At 46.9% G+C, this 6,066-nt stretch overlaps 1 long non-coding RNA gene across 1 annotated transcript in view; it reads right to left on the bottom strand.

Annotated features, from left to right (window-relative positions):
* Window positions 1–1,998: 1,998 nt before the first annotated feature.
* LOC107183904 overlaps window positions 1,999–6,066 on the bottom strand; it is a 6,619-nt gene continuing 2,551 nt past the window's right edge. The window contains exons 3-4 of the long non-coding RNA XR_001514726.1: window positions 4,387–4,395; window positions 1,999–2,009 (exon numbers count right to left, since the gene is read on the bottom strand). This is a non-coding gene — a long non-coding RNA (uncharacterized LOC107183904). The remainder of the gene's footprint in view (window positions 2,010–4,386; window positions 4,396–6,066) is intronic.

The raw sequence follows: 6,066 nt of genomic DNA on the forward strand, positions 1-6,066 counted from the left end.
GGAAACATTGGTACACAAGATGATGACGCTGTAACCAACTGAGCCACCCTGGCCAGGGAGGGCTATTCTGAGATTCTTCTAATTTCTTCAGTGTTGTTGAGACCATCTGGATAGCATACCTGACTGAATTCAGCTAATGCCTCTGTATAAACTTTTAAGATTCTGATGGGTGGGTGTGGTGACCTACTCCTTTTGCAGTCACCCAAGATAAGCCTCCAAGGTTAGCTCCCTTACTGATTAAACCTGCCACCTACCATTCTGCGGTGACCTGCCTCATTGTTTGGTCTCTCATTGCCCTTCATGTGCAGCAGCTAGTGTCAGATGTTACCCGGGAAACTCCTGAGAGTGTGAATCAACAATTGGCAAAACAGCCTGGAGACCCAAGAAATGAGCCTTGGGAAAGAGGCCTTCACAGTGGAAATCCCGAGCTGGCCTTTGATCTCCCTGTGGGAAGGGGTGGCCTGTATGTCAGATGCTTGCGGACTGCCATTTGAACGTGGGGCCACCCCGAAATGCTGGCTGATCTAATGCACTTGTTTGAGGAGCTGCACATAACATCCTGGCAAAGGGGAAAATGTTTGCCACAGTGAGCTGGCCTGGGTTAGAAAGTTGGAAGAAGAGCTGAGGTTAGCGACACATGTATGGTTGTCCACTAGTCTGTTAGCTTCGAGGCTGGCAGGCAAGGTGGGAAAACAAGATAATAAGTTGGAGACCTTAGCGTGCTGATTTTGCAAAGCTAGAGGGGCATAAGCCAATGTGTACTGAAGTCTGAGCACTTCTGACAGAGCCTAATTGGGACACTAAGCGGTGGAATCCCTGGGAAAGTGAGGAGAACAAGTGCAAGATGTTGTGATTGGCAGTAAAACAGACAAAATGCCCTGCGCACTCCAACCCCTAAGACAAAGGAAAACGAAAGCACAGCAACAGCAATCCCTGACAGCAGGGCAGCCCGCAACTCAGGAAACATTCGCGATGAGAGACTGTCCTCTTGTTAAGCTTACTGATAGAGCTGCCAAGTTCTAACAAAAGGCCAAGGAACATTGCCAGGCATGGTTAGTGTGGCTTTGAAATATAGGGGGAGATGGCACCTCTCTAACTGGGCAGGTGGCAGAAGAAATGAGCAACATCACCACACACCCTGCCCTCCAGCAGCATCAGCATGGTGATTGGGGGATTCAAAGCACTCCAAGCCTTTATAGATTGGGTTCTTCTGGCCTGAAGAGAGGTTTGGCCCAATGAGAAGGATCTCCTGGGGCAGTGGTTGGCAAACTGTGGCTCGAGAGCCACATGTGGCTCTTTGGCCCCTTGACTGTGGCTCTTCCACAAAATACCACATGTGGGTGCACACGTACAGTGCAATTGAAACTTCGTGGCCCATGCGCAGAAGCCGGTTTTCGGCCTGGGCGATTTCTATTTTGAAGAAGTGGCGTTAGAAGAAGTGGCAGGTGTTGGGTTGGTTGGGCGACAGAAGACGAGGTGCAGGCGGGCCACGGGATACATAGCACTGGGGGAGGCACGTGCGATTCATGCATGAGTTGAGGATGGGGGCACAAGCATCCCTGAAAATACAGAGGAGAACTTGTTAGGGAGCTGGGAATGAGACAGGCATCCATGCCCTTATCTTTGAAGGCCCTAATAGGGCTATGTTTGCAGCAGGACTCAAGCCAAACAATTCCAGTCCATGCCAAGATCCTGGTATGGGGCATTGGCATCCATGCTGACCCCAGTTATGGAACAAAACATTTATGATATTAGGGAATCCATTGCTGATCTTGGGGACACTGAAAAAATCTCAGGAATGGGTTTAGGCTGTGGGAAAGACTCACTACAGAGAGGGAGCTCAGAAAGCAAAAAGGCTACCCCATCAGCCTTAAAGAGTTCATAAAAGTAACCCCCAAACAAATGTGGTTTGACATCCTTGCTGCAGAGATCCCACCTGAAAAGATAGGCCAGCAACCCTGCATTGGTCAGCCTGTGGAAAGCCTTAGAACCTAAACAGGAGTTCAGACCTGTCCCACCCATCCCTGATGCCATGCCTGCTCCAGCAAAGGCCTTAGGGATATAGCCCTATTAGGGATAAGTGCCTCCCAGGACGCAGGGTGTAAACCGCAGGCCAAGATTGCCCCCAGGTGAGGGCCCTCCCAGGTGAGGGCCCTCGGAGACAACTGGAGGCCTTATGTTTAGCTCACTATTCCTGGTTCCCCAGAAACAAACAACAGGTGAGGGCTCTGGTTGACCCTGGAGCTCAATATGCTCTAATACAGTGGTTCTCAACCTTCCTAATGCCGCGACCCTTTAATACAGTTCCTCATGTTGTGGTGACCCCCAACCATAAAATTATTATTATTTTTTTAAAATATATTTTATTGATTTTTTTTTACAGTGAAGAAGGGAGAGGGCTAGAGAGTCAGCAAAAAAAGTTTTCTGATGGTCTTAGGTGACCCCTGTGAAAGGGTCGTTCGACCCCCAAAGGGGTCATGACCCACAGGTTGAGAACCGCTGCTCTAATACATTGTAACCCTCCGAAGTTTTCTGGCCCTCTTGGCACCATCAATGGTTGCAGAGAGTAAATAGCTTTGACTCTACAAATTGGGTGTTCTCCCACACAAGAATGCAGTTTTCTCTTTTCAATACTTGAGGACATATTGGGCATTGATATCCTACAAAGTCAAACTTTGCATATCTCTAGCACTGAATTCTATCTCTGGGTTAGAGCAATCAAACAAATGCTGAGGGGAAATGTCAACTGGGAGCCAGTAAATCTACCACAACCATGAAGACAGTAACTGTCAAACAATATTAAATCACCTGGGGGAGGGGAACATAACAAAATAAGAGAAATTATCCAAGGCTACCTGGAGTGGGTATTGTGTGCTCTGCCCACAGTTCTTTCAACAGCCTGGAATGCTGGTACAAAAGCCCAGTGTCTCCTGGCAGATGACTGTGGGCTACTAAGAATTGATTAAGGTGATGTCTCCCATCCATGAGTCTGTGCCTTACATTTTCACCATTTTAGGCACATTGGAATGTGTCCTGCTATAATGACTTAGAAAAAAAAAATTTCAATATATCTCTGGCCACTGAGTCACAAGATAAAATCACCTTCACCTGGGAGGGGCAACAATGGGCTTTCCAAGTGCTTCTCCAAGGCTACCTAATAGCCCCACAATATGTCCTGGGATGCTAGCCTGAGGCCTGTCCGCGTTCTCCTTCCCCACATCAGTAAAATGGTCCCATGACCTCGATAAGATGATGTTAACATGAGAAGACTTGCCTAGGCCACAGGACACTAGACTTTGCCGGAACATCTGCGAAGGAGAAGATGAGCAGTGAACCCACAGAAAATTCAAAGCTGGGCACTGCTGTAGTTTTGGGAAGCTGTTGGGTCAGATAAGACGCACTTTGTCTCAGAAGCTGTGATTGATAAGATGCAAGCCTATAAACATCTAAGAACATACAATAGATGCTAGTATTGGTAGTAATTTGGGGGCTTCATAGGACTTTTATTCCCCATATGGCGCAGTGTCTCCATCCGTTATAATGCCTGGTTAAGATAGTGCACACATGGGATTGGGGATCAGAACAACATGCCGCCTTTGAAAAGGCAAGAATAGCTCTGAGATTCTCACAAGCACTGCTGCCATTTGAGTTCGATGTGGCGCTGGAAGGTATGGATTGGGCACTAATGAAACAGAATTTTTGGACTGGAACACTCGGTGTTCCCTTGGGCAGGATGTCCCAGATTCTTTGTCTGCGGAGTCAAAGAATAAATCCACGGACAGAGGTGATATAACAAAGGTGGAGATTTATTAAAGTATAAGTGAAGACTCCTACATAGGGAGGGGGAAGAGTCCCACTGAGTTCCTTTTCCCTATGGCTTATGAAGGATGCAGATCCTGGTGCCTTGATATCCCCTCTGATTGGTCACTATTCCTTGGACTGGTTACTACAGTAACTTCAGGGCTCAAAGGTTGAACCTCACATGGGACATGTGAGGTCCTCCTCCCTCCACCCCCTTATTATTTTCCTATTCCCTTTGGGCTTTCTTCTTCTCCTTCTGGATGAAGGGCTTCCTTCCCTTTATTTTGTAAATATAGACCTTTTGCTGTTCCCAGCTCCCTCATTCTATGGAAATGTACCTGTTGCAGCTTTCAGCTTCCCTATTCTATGGAAATATACCTTCTGCTGCTCTGCAGCCCTGTGCTTTCTCCATGGTCTCCTTAATTTCCAAAATTTCCTAAACTGGTCCCCTTTTACCCCTAAAAATTCCTGTTTCACTATGACAGACAACATGAAAGAGTACGCCTAGGATTTTGGCCCAAGGTCTGGAAGGGGGCATACAACCCTATTTACCCCCATAGAGCAACAGCTCCTAACAGTGTACACGGTGCTCTTCTAAGGTAGAGCCTTTCACGAAGAAACAGCATATCATGATACAAGCCTCCCTTCCTATCAGGGGTGGGCTGAGACTATGTTCCATGTTCCATTGACCCACCTCTACCACGGCTCAAACTCCCATGCTGGCTAAACAGCAATCTCATTTGCAGCAGATGAGCACCTTGTCTGCCAGTGGCTCCTAGAAATGCAAGTGCTACTAGGCCCTGTAGGGTATGTAGATTTGCCAAATGCCTGTGTCCCTATATCCAGGCAGACCCGGGGGCTGGAAGAAAAGGAATGAAGGAAATTCCCATTGATGCTTGGTAGGCAGATGGGTCTAGTTGGGGCAACTCACCCACATGGACTAGAGTCGCTATTCAACCCAACACTGACACCATCTGGATGGAAACAGGAATGAACCACAGTAGCCAGTAGCCTGAACTCAGAGCATTTTGCTTTGTGACCACTCATGTGGCTTGGCTGTTAACCCGTTGCACTCACAGTGGGGCTGTTCTAAAGAGATTAACCCTATGACTTGGACAATAAGAAGCTAAGGGATGGATGATCATGAATAAGCCCTTGTGGGGTCGGGATACATGAGAAGACATTTGGGTTCACCTGCAAGAGACTCAGGTAGTCCTCAGTGTTTGCCACATCCCAGCTTATAAGATTCTGATAGCTCTGGAAATCAGGAACTAGATTCCTTAGTTTGGGTGCGAACCCTAGCAATAGACCTTCTTCTAGCAGATATAGCAGATTGGATGCAGAGAAATAACAGCTAGTATAGTGCCAGGGTGGGATGACATATTTGCAAGGATGCCAGATTGCCAATGAAATACAAAAGCAACTCAGACCAGGGAAATGGATGGATAACCTGGAACTAGATAGTCATTCTGTCACATTAAGGGTAATAACTGGTTTGGTACTGACTGGCCACACCACGTAAGTATTTATTGGGTAACCTCAAATGGGACCCAATGGTAATATGGTACAAGTCTTTGGCTATGGCTTCCACCAGGATAGTTGGGCCTCTACACCCTGGATTTTCTCTGGACACAGGAGAACCTGCCCCAAGGTAACAAAAATTGCCAGCCTTCCTCTCCTTAAAGCTAAGTGGACACATTCTAGTACAATCATTTGGCCATTGTATTTGCTCCCTTCATTGGCCTGTAGGACATTATAGCACACATAAAGCCCTTCCTAATTCACCAACAATCCTTAAATGATAGCTAGCAAAGCCTGTCCTTACTAAACACTAAAATGTCTCCATGAGAAAAGCTGTCCTCCAACATAAGATGGCCTTGGATATTATTGCTACTTCACAAGGAGGCACCTGTGACATAATCCAAACAGAATGTTTGACGAGCTGCTAATGCGTTTGTCTTTATTAAACCACATAAAACACACGTGGATATCCCGAGCCATCCGACATCCAGCCTAAGAGACTTAATAAATCAATGGTTTGAAACATGGGGCTTTTTGTAAAGAAAGAAAAAATGTGTTGCTTATTTTACAAATAGTTAACCTACGTTTTCTCTTGCATGTGCCCATAGTTTTTGCTGTGATAGCTGCCTCCAGTGTTGTCAGGTAGCTGCCATACTAGCAACCTCCCTGCTAACAAAACCCCTGTTGCCCTGGCCTGTTTGGCTCAGTGGATGGAGCGTTGGCCTGCGGACTGAAGGGTCCTGG

The sequence above is a fragment of the Myotis davidii genome, unplaced genomic scaffold, assembly GCF_000327345.1.
Source record: "Myotis davidii unplaced genomic scaffold, ASM32734v1 scaffold560, whole genome shotgun sequence".
NCBI classification, from domain to species: Eukaryota; Metazoa; Chordata; class Mammalia; order Chiroptera; family Vespertilionidae; genus Myotis; species Myotis davidii.